Source organism: Camellia sinensis, chromosome 7 (assembly GCF_055761805.1).
Source record: "Camellia sinensis isolate YWXY chromosome 7, ASM5576180v1, whole genome shotgun sequence".
Taxonomy (NCBI): Eukaryota; Viridiplantae; Streptophyta; class Magnoliopsida; order Ericales; family Theaceae; genus Camellia; species Camellia sinensis.
The window spans coordinates 50,459,174-50,484,309 of record NC_138967.1 but is presented as its reverse complement, the minus strand read 5'-3'; positions in this window follow the sequence as shown (position 1 = coordinate 50,484,309).

Here is a 25,136-nt window from a genome sequence, read left to right as displayed (position 1 = left end):
GGATTTGGAGCACTTTGGTTTTTGGGTCATCATCTCCGGTAGGGATTTCCTACTCCATCTTATAAGTTTTGTTCTAAGTTTTGGTATTTTGATATGTTGGGGGTATTTTGGTAATTTTGGGAAAAACCCTAGTTGTTTTAATGAATTAATTTGTATAATTAATTTAAAGGGAATCGTGGAATTTATTGATTTAATGGTGTAGTTGGATAATTCAAATCACTCGCCTATTGAATTGTTGATATATTTATTTCCAGTCTAGAAATAACTGTTTTGGGCTATCGGTGGAGGATAGTCATGATTGTTGTAGACATTACATGTGGAATAGGGATAACTGAAACTAATCACATTGGTTAAGTCATTAATTTTGACTATTGAATTAATACAGAAAATACGTGTATTGATTGAGCATTGCATTTGCATATTGTGTGGGAGGAGATAGGGGATGTACTCCACGGTTTAGGGGAAGATAGGGGATGGACCTCTAAACCGGATTTTGTTTGGGAGGAGATAGGGGATGGACTCCATTAGCATCACTATTATGTGTGCTTATTGATATTGAAGTGTTTTTACATGTTATTGATACAGCACTAAAATGTGTATCAAACGAGAAGTATGAAGTGTTTTGAATTGAGCCTGAGTCTCATTTGTTTGGTTGATATTGGAAGTAATGTGAATATGATATATATAGTTTACTGTTGTAAGTTTGGCTAGGTTCTGAGCCATATGGATAATAATGAAAAGTGAAACGTGTCATTGACATTAGTGTCATGAGACTGTATAATGATATATTTGATTATTTTGGTCAACCATCTATTGAATGCTATTGCTTTATTCAATGCTTATATTTGGTTTAGTACATTTCTATTGGGCTGTGGCTCACCCTATATGGGAACATCATTTTCAGGTCCAGGTGATAAGCTACCTCCAAGGACTTAGCTTGGAAGAATTTGGATTTTTGAAGACTACCTTTAGTTATTTGTTTTTATTTGATAGTACATGTAAACATTCAAGCCTAGGGCTTTATTTGTATTTGAGCTAGAACTCATATCTTTGTGTCCAAGTGTTGGCTTGGAAAGATGTAAGCCCGTAGGGCAATTAATTTGATGTTACATGTAATGTTTTTATTTAGTAATACTCTGATGAATGAGAATATGAATTGTTTTCTTTTAATATTGCATGTCAATGCTATTTATATATTGGGTTTATTTTGAGGGCATCACAAATAGTATTATGCATTGATATATGTTGCATTAGCATTTCAATTCATTTGGTTGTTACGAATTTTGAATTGAGATTTGAAAACTTTTGCATTGAGAAAGGAAATATTTGTGAAACAAGATCTTATTGATTTGTTTTGGGGTAAATAGGTTGGTAAGTCCGGTTAGGGGGTGTAAATGGAATTGATTAAGTTGGCCTGAGTGTCCAGGATGAAAGACCGAAAACACGGAGGAGGTACCACATGCCTTCCGGTTAGCTATCGGTAAAGTGGGATTTGGTAATGCTAGTTATGCCTATTTGCAGACACTAACCTAGGGATTACCTGAGTCGTATTTACCATCCCTTGAACTTGATTTAAAATTATTGAATTGTTTATTTTCAAGATCTCATTGTGCATGATGGTTTTCAAAATGATGAAGATGCGATTTTCTTTTAAAAGCATAGCATGGCATATGCATTTCACCTCATGAGAATTGTATAAAATGTATATACTTTGTTAAGAATTTCTTACTGGGCTTTATGCTCACTCTATGGGATTTTATGCAGGAAAAGATGTGGTGATTCCGCCAAATTAAGGGCGTGTAGTGTATCTTGAGAGCACAAGGCTCTTATTTTTGTTGTGATTATTTTTGTAAGCCAAGGGCTATATATGTGTGGGTTCGAGCAACTATTTTGTGTAACCAGACTTAAGCCTTGGACTTTGTAGCCCCTTTAGGGCGTTTATTTACTCTTGATTGGTTATTTCACATGCTATAGATTCATGTACTAAGGTAGTTGAATGTATATTCGCATGTGGGACCTCCTTTTGTAAATCTCTTATGATTATGAATGAAATGTTAGAGATTTTGGGGTCGAAGTGGATATAGTAAATTACTTATGTTTACCTTAAGGTTTTGGTTGTTGGTGCATTGGATTATGTAAATTTGGGGCGTTACACAAAAGATTCAGATTCATGAATATTAAATTGTTCATCATTCTTAGCCATGTTTGGCTTGAGAACATATTTTTTTCATCATTCATTGACAAATGGGGTTTTTTTTTTCTATTTTATCCATTAATGGATTATGAAAATCTTCCATGTGAGTTTCATCATTTCTTGGTCTGAGGGGTTGTTCCATTTTAGCCATTAATGGCTTATGAAAATCTTTCATGGACATCTTATTTCCATGGTTTGACTCTCTAAGAATGGGTTTTTCAACCCCCAGAGTCTTATATGGAACATTATTTTTGACCATGCTTAGCTTAACAACATGCTTTTTAGCCATGTTATGTTCATATATTGACTCTTTAAAAATGAGTTTCTTAAGCCCCTGAGCCATTAAGAAAATCAACTCTTTGTTTTGCTATTTTTAACCATGGAAAAATTCTGAAAAAAAATCACCAATTCTGGTCATTAAAGCCTCAGTTAAAGACTTAATAGTGAGAGTTGACAACTCATCATTCCATTGGCAAATTTCCATATTGAGTTGATGAATTTCCCCAATAAAATAGTGTCTTTTTTCTTCCACCAAATAATATTATAAGGGATGAAAGTTTATTTCATCAAGAAAATGGATCTCTTCTTGAAGATCCAAAACTTTTTGTTTACGCCAAAAGATTTCATCTAGGCTATATGAAATGGATGAATCCAATTCATTTTTCATTTCCTACACTTGACGTCCCATTGGGCGTGCCAAAAATTGTTGGCTTATTTTTCCTATGAAGGAAAATATCATAAATGCGAGTGTGCCAGCAAGGATTGAAAAACCCTTACAGATTAAATTCAAGCCAATTATCAAATGATTGTGTCGACGGTTCTTTTGCCTCAATGAAAAGGACTTCAAAATTGCCAACTGTAGAGAAAATAAAAATTAAAAGAATAAGGAGGGAGACGGAGAAAGATGAATTGGGGTGATTGAGTAAATAATCAAAGTAACAATTAATTATCTCTACTCCTATGCTTTGAAAAGGAAGTGCATAAAATTACGTCTACTCCCATGCTTCGAAAAGAAAGGGTTGAAAATAAAGTGCTGGAAATATGAATGACAAGAAAAAATAGAAATCAATTGTCTTTGATTTGAGTTGTCGATCTTTACAATGTAGCCATGAATGGTTATTTATAGGCACACATTTATAGGAAATAACTACCTAAAACTACCCACTCTTCCACCTCCTCCATTTCATACTCCACGATCTTCCATAACTTCCTTCAACCTCCACTTCAAGCTCCATGTTCTCTACTTTGTTTTCCATCATCTTTCCACATTTCATAACTTCTCATAACCTCCAAATGAGTAGGAGGGTGTTATAGCGATCTTGGTTTTAAACCGACTCTTGTGATGTTCTAGAATCGGGTTTAGTGCCTTTGTATTGTTGTTTATCTCCTTCTTCCCTAGTATACCATTGAAATTGGTCTTTGAGTGGTTGTGGGTGTGTTTGGAACAGGTGGGTTACTTAGTTTTCAAACTTTGTGTTGCCTAGATTTTTGGTCTTCCGCTCGAGCAAACATTATTGCGCTCGAGCGGGATATGTAAATTTTGGTCCTCCGCTCGAGTGGACTTTCTTACGTTCGAGCGGGAGTTGCAAACCATCAGTACTTTACACGTCTGCAAAAGTGCTGGAGGAGTGTCTTTCACGCTTGAGCGGCATTTCCTACGCTCGAGCGGGTGGGCGCGTGAGCGTCCTTTCTTGAGCTTGAGCGGTTGGTTTATCATCTGCAAAAGTTCTGGAGGTGTGTGTTCTACGCTCGAGTGGAACAAAAATTTGTGTCTGACGCTCGAGCGTCAAACTCTCTGCTCAAGCAGACTGTGCGTATATCAAATCGCGAAAAGCACTCTTTACATCACTTTTTCATATCTTTTCACCCAAAACCCTAAAAGTTGAGAGTCTCTCTCTCTAAAACTTACATTCTCTCTCCATTTTGACCTAGATCCTTTGATCTCTACACCCTTGTGCCTTCATTAAAAAAGTAGAACTCCTCAAGCTCTTCAGTTTAATCCGAGTAGAAGTTGGTTTCGTCACTTTTGAAGTTCCATCCTTGCTTGGCTCATCTTCTCTTTTTGAGGTAGGGATATTCTACACCTTAATATGGTTTTTAACCTAGATATTTGTTGTTATGTATAAATGATGAAATTTGGGAGGATTTGAGTAAAGTTAGGGTTTGGGTTTAAAAATTGAAAAAGGGGTTTTCTATATTGGTTTATAAAATGGCTATGGGGCTTTGTATATGAAGTTCTCTAGTGTTAAAATGGTGAGTTTTGACCTTGGGGTTGATATTTGGAAAATGGGGGAAGTGTGCCCTAGTTTGTGTTAATTAATTATCTCGCATAAATGATGAAATTGGTATGGGAAATATGAAATTGGTATGGGAAATATGAAATTGGAAGGATGTATGAATGAATGGTGTAATTGGATTTGTTAAATCACTCACCTATGGAAATTTGATAAATTATCTGTTTAAAAGATTGTATATCTGTTTAGAAATATCTATTTTGGGCTATCGGTGGAGGATATCTATGATTGTTGTAGAAATTGCATGAAGACTAGGTGAATTGAAGCCTGTCATTTAATTTATGTTATTGAATAGATGATATGATTGAGACATTGAATATGTGTTATGGATAGTCATTGTATATGACGATGATTTTAATATATTGTATATGTATAATTGTTTGAGAGGAGAAATGAGATGTACTCCATTGTTTGGGAGGAGATAGGGGATGAACTCCATTTAAAATCAAGTTGGCCAGAGTGTCCAGGGTGAAAGTCCCGAAATCTTGTACATATATGAGTGCCGATTCCCTCGGATGAGAATTCCGTAAAATGGAAAAATATAAGTGTTAGAGTGATGAATGTATTGAATTGTGAACCATTGAGTTGTAATCTCATTTTGGTTGATTAGATAATAATGAACGTGGTTAATGGATTAACCCGAAATGAATGAATGGAAATGGATTGGGATGTGGTTATCTATATTGAATGGTCATGGAAAGAATGTTAGTTGGTTACGAATATTGAACATTTATCTAACACTTATGTCTTAGTTAAACCTCATATACTGTGTTAGTTTATCTCTACTGGGCTTTGCCTCATCGTACTTGGGAAACCATTTTCAAGTACTGGTGACATGCCACCTCCAAGGATATAGCTTGGGAGGACTGAGGGCTGAAGGCTCTATTTTTATTTTATTTGTGCTTAAGTGTTCATTCAAGCCGAGGGCTTTACATGTATAGAGCTTAGGACTCTTTCTTTTGTTGTAACCAAGTGATATCTTAGAAAGATGTAAGCTCGTAGGGAATTTATTTTGTTATTATTAACTCATTTTACATGCTGTAGATTTAGAATAAATGTTTATGAATGTATAACGCATGTAATATTTTTTTGTAATAGAAACTTTGATGAATGAAGCATATCATTTTATTGTGTTTATAGATCTTATGTAATGGATTAGTTGTATTATGTGATGACCTAAATTGTTTTTTAAAATAGTCAGTGCATAAATTAATTGAGTAACATTTGGATTGGAGTGTTATGTAAAGTTATGTGCGAAAATGATTCAATTTTGTAATAATTTTTTTTAAAAAAAATATAATTTTGAATCTCTAAAATTATGAATTTTTTTTTTTATTATTCTCATATGAGTCTAGCACATTGGATAAAAATTTCAAAAATTAATTGATGAGTATTTATTTTATAAAAAAAATTGCAGACTGATTGGTGTTCAATTTAACTTATAGCGGAATTTGAAATTAAGTTTTGAGTGTTTAGACCATGATTTAAGATAAATTTGTTGGGTCTACTTTGATATATAATTGGACCATGTTTGGCTTATGGGTGGGACCCATGATTTAGATTTAACTTAATTTGAGTTTGTTTAATTGGTCATGTTTAACTGTTTGGTCCTTTTTGATTATGTGATTGGTAATAACCACCTTGGAAGTTGTTATTATTTATTATATATGATTATAATAAATATTTAATAGTTAATTTTATGGTGTGTACCATATGGTGAAAAATTATATATTTTTATAGTGTATAAAATGGGTGTATATTTCGTGGTGAGCAAAATATTATATTTTGTGGTGAGAAAAATTATATCATTTTTATAATTTATATTATAAAATTTTGAAATATTATTACAAAAAATTATATTATATATTTTTATTGGGAGAAACCAATTCTTGGAAAGGGCAACCACGTAGGGCTGTCCCCCCTCTCCATTTCCTTGTGCCTTCTTTCCCTTCCTTTTCATTTCTTTTCCCTTATTTTGGTTTTGACAGAGACCCTCTCTGTCCGTCTCTCTCCCTTTTCTCTTTCCTCCATGGTTGCTCAAGCTTTGAGCTTCAAATGGGAGTCCTTAGAGTAAAATTTTACAAAAGTATTGTAAATGAAAGTCAGAGAGTATTGTAAATGAAAGTCAGAGAGCTCGTCGTAAGCTTCACAATGGTAGTCTCAGATCCATGATCGGGTGATATTTGCATTTTCGAATTTGTTTTTCTTCATATTTGAGGTAGGGACTTTCGTCATATTATTACATTAAAGTTATGTTAGGGATGAGAAAATATATCATTATAGGAGGCTTTGTATATATGTATTTCTCGAATTTTTGTTTGGTTAATTTTTTTTGGAAGAAAAATTCTGTGAAATGTTAAGAATATTGGTATTTTGAACATGATTTGGGAAAATAATCTTGTGTTGATAATTTTTTATAAAAAAATCCAAAAATAAAAATTTAAAGGTTGTGTGGGTTGTATCAACATCATAGTATGATTAGATAATTTATTTTGAGAAATATAAAGTTAAAATATTTTTATCTTTGATTTTGGAATCTATTTTTAAGAAAAATAAATTGATATTAATGAATATTGTATAAATTGTTAAGTTGGAATTATAGAGTTATTTTAGGATTAAAAACTCTACGAGTGTTATATTTTTGATATTTTGTGAAAGGTGATGTGTTGATGATTTAGTTTTTGTTTATTTTTGCAAAAATGAAAGTATGAAATGAGGACTTTTGAACTCTCAATCTTAAAAGTGTACACTTGGGTATATTTCAAAAATTTTGATGTAGATATCATATTGATTAATTAACTTTAGAAAGGTTGTGAAAATTGTTATTTGAAGAGAATTTGGGAAAGTTGGCTATTTTAGTAGCTTGGCATGAAATGTGATTATGTTTGAAAGATGAGTTGGGTTAAGTTATGTTTGGTATTATTTCTTTTGGAAAAATGTGAAGATAATAAAATTACTAATTTAGAGGATTAAATTAGTTTGATTAAAAGTGTGTTATTGAGATTATACCATAACTTTTAATATAGTAGGATGGAAATGCTAATATTTCATAAGTATGAGATTTTGGAGAAAATAAGTGAGATGAAGTTGTTCAGGTGTGAAACAAAGTTGAACTAAGAGTATTAGTTAAGTTGAGGTGATTTAGTATTGGACTCTTAGTTTAACTAGTTGAGTAATGTTATAATAATAATTCTGTACTTCAAAATTTTTATGAGATATTTGAATGGTTTTGGTGGTCTTTGACAATAAAAAAAAATAATGTGATTTTAGCTCGTTTTGGCGCATATGGATGTATTGGTTAAAATAAGAATGAGTTATCAAAACTTTTAATTATTTATTTATTTTCCTTGGTTTAAATTGATGGGGTTGATGTTGATAATTGGAAAGTGAACAGCGTGTTATATTTTATAATTATAGTCAAGAGAAGATTTTGATAAAATTGATTAAGTGTTGGAATATTCACTTATGCTTATGAGAATTATGATTGAACTTGAAGATTCCAAGATTTTACTTGCATGAGAAAAATGGAAATTTGATTCTATTTAATGTTTGGGAAGGAGAGGAGTTTTTGGAAAGATTGTAATTACATTTCATTGATAAAGTATGTGAGTTAGAATTTGATGAAACCTTGAACTCGTTTTGGTGTTATATGTTATTGCTATTGATAAACCTATTGTTTAAAAGTTTTGGTTTTGGTAACCAGTAGAGGATTACCATGTTGATATTTAAATGAGAAGATTCTTGGAAAGATAAGAAAATGTTTGATTTTGGAAGTTTGTTTTATGTAAAGAATATTTTTGAATTGCCTTGAAAAGACTTAGTTGGAAGTTGTTGATTTACATGTGGTACATACATGAACATTGACATTATTATAATATCTCTTGGGATTGTATCATGGCATTACATTGATAGAGATATAGAAATTGATCACAAGGGAGCATTGTGTGGTGGAATTGAAATTGGAACTATTTTAATGCATTGTTACATATTGCATTGCCATTCCATTTCATTGTTATCATGGATTTCGAATTGCAATTGAAAACTATTGTTTTGAGAAAAGCTATTGTTTTCGGTGAAACAAGATCATTTTGATTTGTTTTGGGTAAATACGTTGGTAAGTCCTGATAGGGGGTGTAGTTTGATGTTGATTAAGTTGGCCTGAGTGTCCTAGGTGAAAGACCGAAAACACACGCGGAGGAGGTACCATTGCCCTTCAGGTGAGAGACCGATAAAGTGGGGATTTGGTAGTGCTTGATATGCCTACTTGCAGACACCAACCTAGGGATTACCTGAGTCGTATTTATCACCTTGGAATTATATTGAAATTGTTGGATTAATGTGTTTTCAAATTGGCATTGTGCATAAAATTTTCAAAAGATGAGAAAAATATTTTGTGCATGACATGGCATATGCATTCATCTCATAAGACTGTATAAAATGTATTTGATGCTTTGTTAAATGTCATTATGAATTTTTTAATTATTTGATTCAATTGATAATGAGATAGTCGGATGAATTGGAAAAGGATGTCCTATTACTATTGAAGCATGTTTATTTATTTAAGTTAACTAGTTATCGTTAATTAAATAAATTGGATTTAAGAGATTATGTAATAAAATCCTATGGTTTGATATGATATGATTTCCTGTATGTGTATGAGTATTTTTGAACCCGCATATCTTGTAAGGTTATAATATGAGATTGTTTGGTGAGCTAGTGGTTGCTCACCCCCTGCCTGTACATGTGTATAGGGAATGCTTTTCGGATTTGAAGATCAAACAATGGGTTTTACCATTTCATAAGTGTAATTGTGATGACCGGTTCGAAAGCCGTCTTGTTTCTTCAAAGTTATGTTGGGCATGTTGTTGTTGAAAATTCTTTCTTTATGTATTTTCGGTCGCATCGTTTCTCTTCCAAGTTTCCGCTTGTTCCAGAGGGTGTGAGGTCGACTCCGGAGTGTCACGCACCACTTTTTATTACTCGAAGTCATTACCAAATTTATTATCCTGATTCAATTTTAAGGATAACATGCGGAAATAAACTCATACATTCAATCCGTAGAAGTGATTAACAATACTCTCATTCGTATGCAGTAAACATTACATGAACATACTTAATAAATTGCCCTTGGGCTTACAACACTAAAGGTACAAGAAGAAGGGTGTAACCCTTTTACAACAATGGCATTCCGCCCATATAGGAAGGCCCCGTGGCCAACTGATAAGTAGAACTAACTCTTGCAGCTCAACCTGCTTAATACCTGAAAAAGATTCAACAACGTGGGATGAACATATAGTCCAGTAGGGAACTCAACATGATCTTCAACAATAACAACTTACAGATAGCTATGATCATGAACACTCATTCTCGTACTAGAATAGTAATGTGACAGTTTATACAAAATATATATATATAAACTTTCTTGAAAACAACCATTTCATTCAACGCTATAAGCGATTCAACTTTCCTTATTCCTTTCATTAATCCCCATTCCCATTCTTTCATAACATTAACAGTACCTTAGGAATTAAATTCACTAAGCCCACTACTCTCTTCCATTCTCCAAGCATACACAGATACCCCTTCTCAAAATTCATAATTTCTTTAAAGAAAATCCGTTTTCCTTTACATTTTCCAAAAGACAAAGATGACATTTTGGCTTTTTCCCGATACAATCAAATCTATACATGCGCTGTTATGATGAAGATAACAACACACCGACATACATAAGATAAACCAATGAGGCAATTCAGCCTGCCAAAGCCATAATCAACACAATCCACAATATTCCCAAACACAACGAAATATCCACATCAAACTTCGCTCTACTAGCTATGCGCATAGTAAGCCAAAGATATACATCTTCACAACAACATACCAGTTTACCAGGCGCCAGCTGGAAGGGTGTGGTACCTTATATTCTCAGCGCATACAGTTCTCCAGGCGCTAGCTGGAAGGTAACGGTACCTTTGATTATAAGCGCGGCATATAACGCCAACAACAACCATGCAACAAGGCATATCCAACATGTATAACATATATACATAAACTATCCAAATACAAACCATGTGTTAAAATATATGAACACATAAATGTGTGGAGTACATCCCCTATCTTCTCACACACACTGGAGTACAACCCCTCTCTCCTCCCTAACAAGTATGCGAATATAATGCATCTCAATATTTCATCACATAAGATGTTCAATCATCAATGGTATAGTGCATACACGACAATACAACACGACCACGTCATCCTCCACCGATGACCAAGGACAAAACCTCTAGATGCATGTATATTGTACATCTATTAACAGACCCAAAAATCATGAGATTATCAACTCATCACCAATACTAACATGGTAGTATAAGATACAACAATCCAACATTCATACTCTTTTCAAAGTACCTTTCCCATTTCACGAAACCAACTCTCTTTATTTTTCAAAACCGGTTTTATTTCTTTTGTTTTTCACAAAAACAAATCCAAGGACAATAAGCCAAAGCTCATTTTAATCTACTACATTCCTCTCCAAGCCATTTCAATTTAATTATACAAATTAAATCATAATCATTAAAATAGGATTTCCCTCCCCTTTTCCCAATATTTATGAAAAGGTTCAATCAACAATCAACAACAACAACAACAATGGCTTCATTCAAAACCCAAAATACCCAAGTATTTACCCAATGATCAAAACCCCTCTATTGAGTTATAAAACCAAATAAATATTAGGGTTTCCTCTCCTTACAACAACAACATGGTAATTAACACCCAATTAGCCCCAAAACACATCTAATGATAATAGATTTAAATCCAACAACTAACCCAAGTTCAACCTCATGAATTTATACAAAAATCCAACATGATACAATTTTCATGCAATACAAAAATTACCACATGTCTATCTATAGACGAAGTATTGAAAAAGAACAAGGAGAATCCCTACCTCAAACGAAAAACACCAATGGAGAAGATGACCCAAAATCCAAGTGCTCCAAATCCACTATTTTTCAGATTAGAACGAAGCCCAAGCCGCCCTCTATCTTTCTTACAAAGAACTTAAGATGGATTCATACTAAAAAGAGATGAAATCTAGAGAGGTAATATGTTTAGAGAGAGAGACTCTCGACTGCTAGGGTTTCAAGAATGAAAGGGGAAGAAAAATGATCCTTTTCCCCGCTGCTGCCTACTGAAATACGATAGACTCGCTCGAGCGAAGACATGGTCGCTCGAGCGACCAGACACAGAAAATTCTCGCTCGAGCCAAGAAGTTCTGGCTCGAGCCAAAAACTCAGAAGTGCGCTCGAGCGGAAGAAAGCTCGCTCGAGCCAAGAAATGCAGCTCTCAGGTCCAGAACCAGACGCAACGCTCGCTCGATCGAAGCCGTCCTGGCTCGACCCACCAGAGACAAAACTCCGCGCTCGCTCGAGCGACAAACATCTCGCTCGAGCGAAGGACTAAAAACCTGGGCAGCAACCACCTGCTCCCAATCACACCCAACCTGGAACGAACAAGTCCAAAACATTCTATAACACAAACTTAAAGAATTTAAGGACAGAAACAAGTTCTAAACAACAACCGAAATCCACGGAACTAAGTCCGGATACTACAACCCAAAGGAGAAAGAACCGGGATCGCTATAACCTCCCCCCCTTAAAGAATTTCGTCCCCGAAATTAAGGATGCGCCAATACACATGGCCAACTGATCACACAACACCAACATACCCCCCAATACTAGGAATAAAACCGTGCTCACCACACACCATCAAGCCACTCTTACCAAGGGAGAGACTCATTAAGGGAATACGTTCCAAACGACAATACCGAAGGCATAAAAGCCACAACAAAAGCAACCCTTCTGAAACAGTTTACTCACATCTGACTAGCACTCAAGCTACTAGCACTCAAGCTAAGTCACCACACAACAACCAAGATTTCAAATAAATGGGTAATCAAGGCAAATCCAATATAGGGGAAAACATTTTCTTGCTCAAGAGACAATTCTCAAAGATAGTCAAATTCTCAATGTTGACATTCCAAAATAAATCCTTCATTTTCCCTCATTTTTAAACAATATTACACTTTAACATTCAACAATTCGACCCATTCCGGTCATCCCATCCCTTTAACAAGAGACAATTTCACAATATGTAAACAACATATGTACATTCAACATGCATTAACATTACGCATTATCTTTCCAACAATACATTCAACACATATAGTGTCACATTCAATTTCCTTATGAGGCAAGTTCCAAACATACTTTCAATAAACCAAGACATTTTCAATGTTTCCCAACTTAAGACATATATAAAAGCTCTTAATGCGAAACTCAACAGTTTTGTAAATATTTTTCACAAATACGGTGTTATCCAAACACGTAACCATCCACAATTTATTTGCCAAAAATTTCATTTGGAATTCCCCAAAACCCTTGAATTAATTCAATTTCTCAACAACACCCTTAGGTGGCCCAAACACTAGGAAAATTTTTTTTTTGTTTTTTTTTTTTTTTCCAAATCTTTTCAACACACTACTAGCAACAACCATCACTCATACAGTGATACCAAAACCAACACAAAGCATAACATTTCTATAATGATAGTTAATAGAAACCATAACAGTACTGACAACACATAAGGCATAAGAAATTCATAGTTTTGCAATTTTATTCCACCTCCCTTTTATTTAACCAATTTAATAATACACACCTGGCTCAGCACCTGGCCAAACAATTAAATGAGATAATAACTCATATAAAATATTTTTCACTTCACAAATGATAAGCATACTAGCTATATCAATCTTTCAACAGATACACATTTTGGTGCTGTATCATCGGAGTCCATCCCCTATCTTCTCCCAATCAATATACATACATAATGTATAAAAAAAAAAATCCAATCATTTCACAATGATCACTCAATACACAAATTTGCTGTATTATTATAACCATCATTTTCAATGACACAACCGGATGATTAGTTTCAGTTTTTCTTAATCAACACACGAAGTCTACAACAAGCGAGACTCACCTCAAGGTGACCGATGTCAACCCAAAACCCGATACCAGCAAGCTGACTAATCAACTCAGTAAATTCCACACTCAGTAATCCACCCACTGAAGTGCCACTAACCCCACACACGGGTTCCCCACAATTGATAACCAGTCACACTACAAACATCGCCCCTATACAACCGATGGGGTCACCACGGACCTCTTAACTAACTAAGCCCAAAACACGAGGCACATATAGGTACCAAGCAAGCAACAACATCAGGATCACTGACCCCATTAACAACTTCTCATTATATAAAAATAGAGAGTTCGAAATTCCAAACATACTCCCAATACATGAGGATTAAACAAACAATACTATGCATATAAATGCGATACATAATCATGATGCCTCAGCATCCAACAGTACACCGGTCAACAACAAAATAAAAAACCATGATACACCACCGGCCAACAATACAAAGTCCCCCTCCAGGGTATTACCAAAGGACTAACTAATAAGTCGTCCCTCGCGAGGCTCCCGAAGCCTGGCCTGCTCGTTTCTGGTACCGATACCGTCCCTGACTGGACGGGTACGACTGAGTCTGACTAGGTTTTGAAACACTCGCAGAGTTCACACGCAAAGGGCAAAAACGTCTACCATGACCCTGCTGGCCACAAACGAAACAACCACCAGAACCCCTACTCAGAGGCTGGTATGACACCTGCACCTCCCCAGAAATCCCAACAGAAGGATCTAAAACCCCAGGCGAAGAAAAGGAACCAGCTCCCGACTGAGCACGTTTCCGCCTCCACCCCTTACTGAGCCTAGAGCGCTTAGGAACCACATAACTAACCGAGATGGTCTCCTCCTTAACCCCATCATCACTAGCAATCAAGGCCTCCACATGGGCCGCTGCCTCAACTAAAGTATAGTAATCCTTCCACAAAGATCCAGCTACCTTTTCCCGAATATCAAAACACAACCGCCTTTCGAACTCAAAACAACGACGCTCCTCTGTTGTCACCAACTCTGGAGCAAACCTCGACAAACTATCAAACTGCTTCTCAAACTGTGCTACAGGAGTGTCATCCTGACGCAACTCCAAAAACTGATCCCTCAACCTTTCCCGAGCAGAAGGAGGGAAATACTTGGCCCAAAAGGCCTCGGTAAAAGCAACCCACGTGCTACCCACACTATTCTTAGCATTCTTCCACCAATAACTCGCATCACTCTTCAACTGAAAAGTCGCCAAAGAAACCCTCAACTCCTCATCGTCGACTCTGAGCATATCAAGAGTCTTGGTAATCTGTTCCAACCAACTCTCTGCCTCCAACGGTTTAGCCTCCCCCACAAACTCAGGTGGACTGGAGCGAAAGAACTCCTTAGTAAGCTTGAGAGCATGCCCGCTGCCGCCCTCAGTACGAGTTAGGGCGTCTTGCACTGCTCTCACAATCTCACGCGCGACATCCTCACCGACAGCCGATGCTGCAACGGCAGGTACTAAAGGAACTGCTGTGCCTCTCCCGGCGTTCCTACTACTCAACCGTCCTCTACTCCCTCGTGTAGACATCCTATAAAGCACAAAGTAAATTACACTTAGCGTAAAACACTATAGCCTTCTCCGAGGCACACTTCACTACAGTTAAGTCACAAGACACACTTAGTCTCAAAATTTACATCTCTACTGCATATTATCATTTAAACATGTAAACACATAATCGAATCAAGTCCACAAAGATAGCCACTCACCCCGGAACTCTCAAGGAATTCCTATCAGAAACCACGTTGATCAGGCGTGTTTCCAAAAGGACCTCAAAGCAAGTTCACCGGCTATGAATACTATCCAGGAGACTGAATTCCATGCTCATATAAATGCAACACATCAGTCCTAATTCTCATGGTATCTATATGCAACGTCCTCACTACACGTAGTAAACCCACTGTGGTACAAACCACTTCCCACGAGCTCAAGGTATTCAAACCCGGAAGCTCTGATACCAAGTTGTCACGCCCCACTTTTTATTACTCGAAGTCATTACCAAATTTATTATCCTGATTCAATTTTAAGGATAACATGCGGAAATAAACTCATACATTCAATCCGTAGAAGTGATTAACAATACTCTCATTCGTATGCAGTAAACATTACATGAACGTACTTAATAAATTGCCCTTGGGCTTACAACACTAAAGGTACAAGAAGAAGGGTGTAACCCTTTTACAACAATGGCATTCCGCCCATATAGGAAGGCCCCGTGGCCAACTGATAAGTAGAACTAACTCTTGCAGCTCAACCTGCTTAATACCTGAAAAAGATTCAACAACGTGGGATGAACATATAGTCCAGTAGGGAACTCAACATGATCTTCAACAATAACAACTTACAGATAGCTATGATCATGAACACTCATTCTCGTACTAGAATAGTAATGTGACAGTTTATACAAAATATATATATATAAACTTTCTTGAAAACAACCATTTCATTCAACGCTATAAGCGATTCAACTTTCCTTATTCCTTTCATTAATCCCCATTCCCATTCTTTCATAACATTAACAGTACCTTAGGAATTAAATTCACTAAGCCCACTACTCTCTTCCATTCTCCAAGCATACACAGATACCCCTTCTCAAAATTCATAATTTCTTTAAAGAAAATCCGTTTTCCTTTACATTTTCCAAAAGACAAAGATGACATTTTGGCTTTTTCCCGATACAATCAAATCTATACATGCGCTGTTATGATGAAGATAACAACACACCGACATACATAAGATAAACCAATGAGGCAATTCAGCCTGCCAAAGCCATAATCAACACAATCCACAATATTCCCAAACACAACGAAATATCCACATCAAACTTCGCTCTACTAGCTATGCACATAGTAAGCCAAAGATATACATCTTCACAACAACATACCAGTTTACCAGGCGCCAGCTGGAAGGGTGTGGTACCTTATATTCTCAGCGCATACAGTTCTCCAGGCGCTAGCTGGAAGGTAACGGTACCTTTGATTATAAGCGCGGCATATAACGCCAACAACAACCATGCAACAAGGCATATCCAACATGTATAACATATATACATAAACTATCCAAATACAAACCATGTGTTAAAATATATGAACACATAAATGTGTGGAGTACATCCCCTATCTTCTCACACACACTGGAGTACAACCCCTCTCTCCTCCCTAACAAGTATGCGAATATAATGCATCTCAATATTTCATCACATAAGATGTTCAATCATCAATGGTATAGTGCATACACGACAATACAACACGACCACGTCATCCTCCACCGATGACCAAGGACAAAACCTCTAGATGCATGTATATTGTACATCTATTAACAGACCCAAAAATCATGAGATTATCAACTCATCACCAATACTAACATGGTAGTATAAGATACAACAATCCAACATTCATACTCTTTTCAAAGTACCTTTCCCATTTCACGAAACCAACTCTCTTTATTTTTCAAAACCGGTTTTATTTCTTTTGTTTTTCACAAAAACAAATCCAAGGACAATAAGCCAAAGCTCATTTTAATCTACTACATTCCTCTCCAAGCCATTTCAATTTAATTATACAAATTAAATCATAATCATTAAAATAGGATTTCCCTCCCCTTTTCCCAATATTTATGAAAAGGTTCAATCAACAATCAACAACAACAACAACAATGGCTTCATTCAAAACCCAAAATACCCAAGTATTTACCCAATGATCAAAACCCCTCTATTGAGTTATAAAACCAAATAAATATTAGGGTTTCCTCTCCTTACAACAACAACATGGTAATTAACACCCAATTAGCCCCAAAACACATCTAATGATAATAGATTTAAATCCAACAACTAACCCAAGTTCAACCTCATGAATTTATACAAAAATCCAACATGATACAATTTTCATGCAATACAAAAATTACCACATGTCTATCTATAGACGAAGTATTGAAAAAGAACAAGGAGAATCCCTACCTCAAACGAAAAACACCAATGGAGAAGATGACCCAAAATCCAAGTGCTCCAAATCCACTATTTTTCAGATTAGAACGAAGCCCAAGCCGCCCTCTATCTTTCTTACAAAGAACTTAAGATGGATTCATACTAAAAAGAGATGAAATCTAGAGAGGTAATATGTTTAGAGAGAGAGACTCTCGACTGCTAGGGTTTCAAGAATGAAAGGGGAAGAAAAATGATCCTTTTCCCCGCTGCTGCCTACTGAAATACGATAGACTCGCTCGAGCGAAGACATGGTCGCTCGAGCGACCAGACAAAGAAAATTCTCGCTCGAGCCAAGAAGTTCTGGCTCGAGCCAAAAACTCAGAAGTGCGCTCGAGCGGAAGAAAGCTCGCTCGAGCCAAGAAATGCAGCTCTCAGGTCCAGAACCAGACGCAACGCTCGCTCGATCGAAGCCGTCCTGGCTCGACCCACCAGAGACAAAACTCCGCGCTCGCTCGAGCGACAAACATCTCGCTCGAGCGAAGGACTAAAAACCTGGGTAGCAACCACCTGCTCCCAATCACACCCAACCTGGAACGAACAAGTCCAAAACATTCTATAACACAAACTTAAAGAATTTAAGGACAGAAACAAGTTCTAAACAACAACCGAAATCCACGGAACTAAGTCCGGATACTACAACCCAAAGGAGAAAGAACCGGGATCGCTATACGGAGTGTAGAGGAAAAAGCCGGGGTTTTTCCGAGCTGGAATGCTGGAGCCACACGTGTGGGGCCTTGGGCCACACATGCGGGAGAGGGGCTGCACGTGCAGGAGATTAGGCCGCATGTGCGGGAAGCAAGGCGGAGGGCTGGATGCACACTGTCTAAAAGACAGGTGCGTGAGTGGAGATGCGAGGGAGACCGCACGTGCGGGGGTGGGAGCCACACGTGCAGGAGGCCGCTCTGCATGTGTGGGAGAGGGCGCCGCAAGTGCGGCCAGGCGCGTTTTTTGTCTCGTTTTTCGTGCTTTTCAGTCATATTTTTGCTTTTTTCTCCTTTTTTATCCATATCTGAATAAATCACTCTCTCTCTACATTGTTTCTCTTTTTCTCTCATCTCTCTCTACCCAAACCCTCGAAGTTTTACATTTCTTTTTGACCCCATGAATCTATTGGGATTTTCATGCTAGTTTTTTTTTGGGCTTTTCTTCGTCTTGACCGGTGGAGATCGTTTTCCGGCGAAGTCAAGTTTTGGGCTTTTCTCCTCTTCTCTCTTGAGGTAGGGATTTTTTTGATTTTTTTCAATACCTCTTTTATAGATAGACATGTGGTATGTTTTTATTGCATAAAAACAATGATGTTATTGATTTTTTTTTTATTTGAAAATCATGATAGGAGATTTAAGGTTTGATGTTGAGGTAGAGGTTTTGTGAAATACATTGTTGTTGAGTTAATTTGGGATGTGGTTTAACATATTCATGCTTAGAGAGAGATAAAACCCTAAATTTTTTAATAATGCTAAATGGGTAAAAAAGGATTGAAGGTGTGAAATTAATCATGTCATGAACTAAGGGATTTAAATAATTTGTTGTTGATTGATTTTGAGATTTAACTGAGTCTCATGAATTTTTGTAATAACCTTGCTTTGGATGTTCATAGTTGTGGATAATAAATCGGTAGCTCGTTAATTGCTAAAAAGGGGGTAAATATGAGATTAGAAATCATCGGGTTACACTTTTGTCGAGTTGAAGTGAACGAAATTTGGCTTGAGCATACATGAATTTGGGTTTTGTTAATGAAAGAAAGGAGTTATATATATATATATACACATAATTGACGAGCTGTAAATTGGAAATTTTGGAAACAAACATTGGAATGTAGAGGCATTTATAACTCTTGTATAAATTGAGATAGAACTTTTGGTAGAAGTTGAGAAATCCTTGAATATTGTCATTGTTGTTATACTAAATACCTCATAAGAATTGGATATTTGGATTACTTGGATTTAACGTATGTTGTTTAGAGGTTTTGCCCTTGGTCATCGGTGGAGGATGACATTGTGAATGTTGAAATGGTTGTGTGTCTGTAGTACACTCAAATTGTCTATGAATGTTGTATGATGTGATGGTTGGAAAATGTGTAATGTGTTGAGAATCAGAGGTACCATTACCTTCCAGCTAGCGCCTGGAGAATTGGTTGCGTTGAGAATTAGAGGTACCATTCCCTTCCAGCCGGTGTTTGGTAAATTGGCATTTCATTGTGGAGAGATATATCATTGGCTTACCGTGCTTTAGGCAGGTATAGAGCAGAGATTATTCATTATTGTTGTCTCAGTTGGACTATGTGTGTCATGTGTTCTGATGATTGTGATTTTGTAAGGTTGAATTGTCTTATATGTTGAGTAGATGTGATCTTGTATATTTGGACGTGTTAGAAAGAGTGGTTGAGTGAGTTTTCCCACCATAAGTTATTCTATTGAAAGTTTTTCGTTGAAATTTGAGTTTATGATTGAGAATGTGATGAATGTGTAGAGACAGACCTTGGTTGTATATTGGGTATGAATAATGTGAAGAAATCGGATTTGGTGAGCGTGCTTTCAAAAAAAAAAAATGGATATTATGTGGTATTTTTGTCACAAATGGAAAATATGGTTTTCAAGTAATAATTGTTTAAATGGGGAATTGGATAATGAAAGCGAACCTTGGTGTTGTCAAATAAACTGAATGTTTTTTAGAAAAGTATTTATATAAGTATAATTTGGTTATAAAATGTCACATTATTTATATGGTATGAGACGAGCATTCATGATCATAGCTATTTGTAAGTTGTTATTGTCAAGGATCATGTCGAGATCCCTACTGGACTTTATGTTCATCCCACGTTGTTAATCTTTTTAAGGTAAATATCAAGATGTGCTACAAGGTTACGGATCTTCGTTATTTGTTGGCCACGGGGCCTCTTTATGTGTAGGCGGAATGCCATTGATATAAAGGGGTTAAACCCTTCCTCTTGATTTAAATGATGTAAGCCTACAGGCAATTTATTTAGATATGAATTCATGTTGCATTCATTTTATATTCGAATGAGAGAATTTATACTTATGTATTCTTTATATATATAATGAGCTTCTGTACGCTAACTCCGAAATTGAATTATAACAATGGCTTTGGTAATGGAAATCCGTGCAATAAAAAGTGGGGCGTGACAGTAATGTACTGATGGGTTGTACTACTTCATTTGTTTATTTGGCTGAATGCTATTTTTTTTTTTTTTTTTTTTTTTTGTAACGAGTAGTGTCATTTTTTTTATTGTAAGCCTCAGGGCATATCTTTTATTTGTATAAAAATGTCACTGTTGTATAACGAGAGGGAACATGTATATTTAATTATTCATCATTTCATCAAGGGATGAATTGTCATTTGTAGATTGGACTTAATTAATGAATATTGGTAATGTTATCCGAGTAATAAAATTTGGGGCGTGACATATTATGTTTTGGGGGCGTGACAGGTGTCACATATCCTGCAATTATATAAATAATAAATAATAAAATTACAGATTTATGGTGCCAACAGTACCATTGCTCTATACCATTGAAAAGTTGACACATGTCCATTTGTTTCTTACAAACTAAACAAAAACAAATCAATAGGACTCACTGTTTTAGCCAATGAAAATGTATTTGGAGTACCACTTAAACTTGCTCTAGAAAGATGGAATAATTTCTCTACATTGTGTTGTTACACATATGTGAAGTTTTATTTTTAGTTTTTGTGTTCTAAAATTTAAAATGTTATAACTTTTATTTTACATTTTCAATTTTAATAAAATTTTTATTTTTAGATCGTACTCGTCAAAATTTTTCAAGTAAGATTAATATTAAATATAAAATTATATAAAAAAAAATAGTTTTTTAGCAAAAAAACTGTATGGAACATTATTGTGTGAAACTAAAAAAATTCTCTTTTTTTCAAAATTGAAATCGAGAATTTCTCAATTTCGTACAATTAGAAAAATAATATTTTATTTTTATAAAATTCTATATTCAATATTAATCTTGTTTGATATCTCGTTGTGCAAATTTTTGAAAGTATAAATTTTATTCAAAATGGATGTGTAAAATAAAAGTCATAATTTTATTAAGCTTTGAAATAGCAAAAATAAAATAAATGCCACATTAACATTTTGAATTGTAGTGCGCACTTCAACTAATCGCACAAGATATTTACATGTGAGAGTATTTGTGGAAAGGACGAGGAGTTTCTCAAGTTCAAAATTTGAACTTGATAATTTAGGATGCATGAGGCTCATTACGACTCTTATTTTGATGATTCGAATAATTTATTTTATAAAATTATTTGTGCATATTAGTCTTGAAAAATATTGAGTTGATTCAATAATCAAAATAATTTTATTTTATCACATTTGTTCCTAAAAAATTGGATGGTCTATTTTCAAAAATATACTTATTGTTAAGTTTTGCAAAAATAAATGTGATAAAATGAAAATGTTACTATTATTGAATAAACTTAATTTTTTTCATTAATGATATACACATAAAATTTTACAAAATGAATGGTTTGGATCATCGAAACGAGACTTGTGGTGGACCCCATGAGCCCTAACATTGACAATCAAGTTCAAATTTTGTACTTGAGGGAAACCTAATCCTTACGAAAAAAATGATTAAAGAGCAACTTGAATGTTAATCTTCATTTTTTACTAACTAAAATGATGAAAAATGAATACTCTTTATTTTACTTATAGCGACCCCGGTTTTCCCTCTCATGTTTACTGTATTCTGGACTCGGTTCCGTTGATAGTTGTTGTTGTCTATATTTCATTTTCGTCCTCTAACTCTTTGCATTTGAGTTTAGAATTGTCTCGGGCGTGTTTCGGACAGGTTGGTTGAGCTTTTGTCCCAATTCTTGTTGCCCAGATTTTTAGTGATCCGCTCGAGCGGGTCTTCTTGCGCTCGAGCAGAGTTTGCACACCTTCAGTAGTTTGTCCGTTTGCAAAAGTTCTGCAGATGTGTTTTTCACGCTCGAGCGGATTTCCTTACGCTCGAGCGGGTATCCTTGCGCTCAAGCGGGTGTTCCTTGTCTGTAAAAGTACTGGACGAGTGTAATCTACGCTCGAGCGGGTTTCCCTTTGCGCTCGAGCGGGTGTGTTTTGTTTTGTACCTTTGCGCTCGAGCTGGTCCTTTTGCGCTTGAGCGGGTACAGATTTTGTGTTTGACGCTCGAGCGTCCTATTCTCCGCTCGAGCGGGTCATGCGTATATCAGATCTGGACTGTGATATTTTAAATCACTCTTTGCACACTCTCTCTCTCTCTTACTTTTCAGAACCTCCATTGGAGAGCTCCTCTCTCTAAAAACTCAACTTCTCTCTATGTATTGATCTAGTTAGAGCGATCTCCCACCTTTGTCCCTTTGTAAAAAGTGTTGTGCTTGGCGTGGGCTTCACTTTGATCCGAAAATTTCTTGATTTGGAGCACTTCGAGTTTTCTTCACCTTCTCCCTTTGAGCTCCGAATTTGAGGTAGGGATAACTACTCATTTTTATGGTCTTTGACATAAATTATTGGTCATTTTGATGTAATGTCGGACTTGGGTAATTTTTGGTGTTAGGGTTTCGAAATGAATAAAGAGGGATTTGGTTATTTTGACTCATAATGTGTATCTTGGGTCTTAAAATGATGTTGTTGTTGTTGTTGATGATATATGGGACCTTTGGGTCATTGTAGAGAAAAAGGGGGAGAAAGCCCTAATTTTTACTATGAATTAATTTATATAATTAATTTGGGAATGTTATGGAATTATGAAATTGAATTGGGAATAATGAAATTGGCTCATTATGAGATAGAATGGTAGAGTTGGATTAATTAATCACTCACCTTTGAAATTGTTGATAGTTTACTTGTTGGTGCATTTATTTTCTGTTTAGAAATAACCGCTTTGGGCTATCGGTGGAGGATAGTCTTGATTGTTATAGACACTGCATGATGATTAGGTGAATTGAAACTAATCATGTTGAGTATTTGAATATATGGGTGCCGAATCCCACGGATGAAATTTCAGTAAAATGGCCATTCGAAAATAATCACACATGGGTGTCGAATCCCGCGGACGCAATTTCCGTAAAATAGCAATTCAAAAATATCTATACATGGGTGCCAGATCCCGCGGATGAAATTTCCGTAAAATGGCAATCTGAAAACATCTATAAATGGGTGCCGAGTCCGGCGGATGAAATTTCCGTAAAATGGCCATGAGAAAATAATCACACATGGTTGTCGAATCCCGCAGACGCAATTTTTGTAAAATGGCAAGTTGAAGTATTGTTGGCTGGAGATGTAGTCTCGCTTAAGTTGTTTGGCCAGGTTCTAAGCCGTGTTTATAAGTTGAGTTTTGTTAAGTGAAGGATTATGGATATGGATTGTACGGCATGTTAGTTTATATGAGTTAAACATTTATCAGATGCTAATGTTTTAGTTATTGCTCATATTATGTTTAGCATATCTCTATTGGGCGTTGGCTCACCCTATATGGGACATCATTTTTAGGTATAGGTAGCATGCCACCTCCAAGGACATAGCTTGAGAGGCTTAGTGGCTGGGACATCTTTTGTGATTACATTTTTGTATTACATGTGTATCAAGCCAAGGGCTTATTATCTGTTTTGAGTTAGTACTCACTGTTTTTGTAACCAAGTGTTGGCTTGGAAAGTTGTAAGCCCGTAGGGCATTTACTTTTGTTGTCAACATGTAATACGTTTTGTAATGAATACTCCGATGAAATATAATTATGCTTTATTCTCTTATATCAAGAATATATGATTGATGGGTTGATTTTGAGGGCGTTACATTACTTGACTAACTTTTCATCTATGTGCTCCAATGTTACTCTTTATTTCACATATTTAATCACACAAAATTAGTTTAAAGAGCCTCCCACGACTCTCTAAATGTAACTAACCTAGAAGAATCTTGTTAAAAAAATGATGAAATTAACTATAATAACTAACATACTTCTTTTAAAGAACCTGTTGGAACTACTTTAAGAGGACTTATTAAGTTAAAATATATTGAGAATGATTTAATATCAAACAATGACTTTTTTCTAAATGTTTCTTTTTATAAATAAATAAATAAATAAAAAACTAAGCAAATAAATAAATTTTGTAATTTTTTTTTACTAATTTTAAAAATGAAAACAGTACCTATTTAATGATATGACAAGTGCCAGTAACAATAAAATTATCGTAAGATTGGTATAATAACATATAAATAGAAATTACATATAAAATGATATTGCATAATTACATATTTAGCATTTAAAAACAAAATTGCATTGAGATGTTTTAATAACAAAATTGTTAATAACACATTATTCTAGCAAATAATTTTGTAAAATTTTTGAAAAATTAAATAACATGGTAGAGTATAGCGATCCCGGGTTTACCCTTGTTGTACAGTGATCCGGACATGTGTCCGTGGATGTTGGTAGTTGTTTATTATTTTGTTTACATCCTTTTTACTTAGTATTTGAGTTATGGGATGTATTGGGCGGGTTTGTTACAGGTTGGTCGAGTTTAGAAACCAAAACTAGTTGCCCAGGTTTTGGCCTGTACGCTCGAGCAGGGGTTTTGGCGCTCGAGCGGAGATTACACCCATTCAGT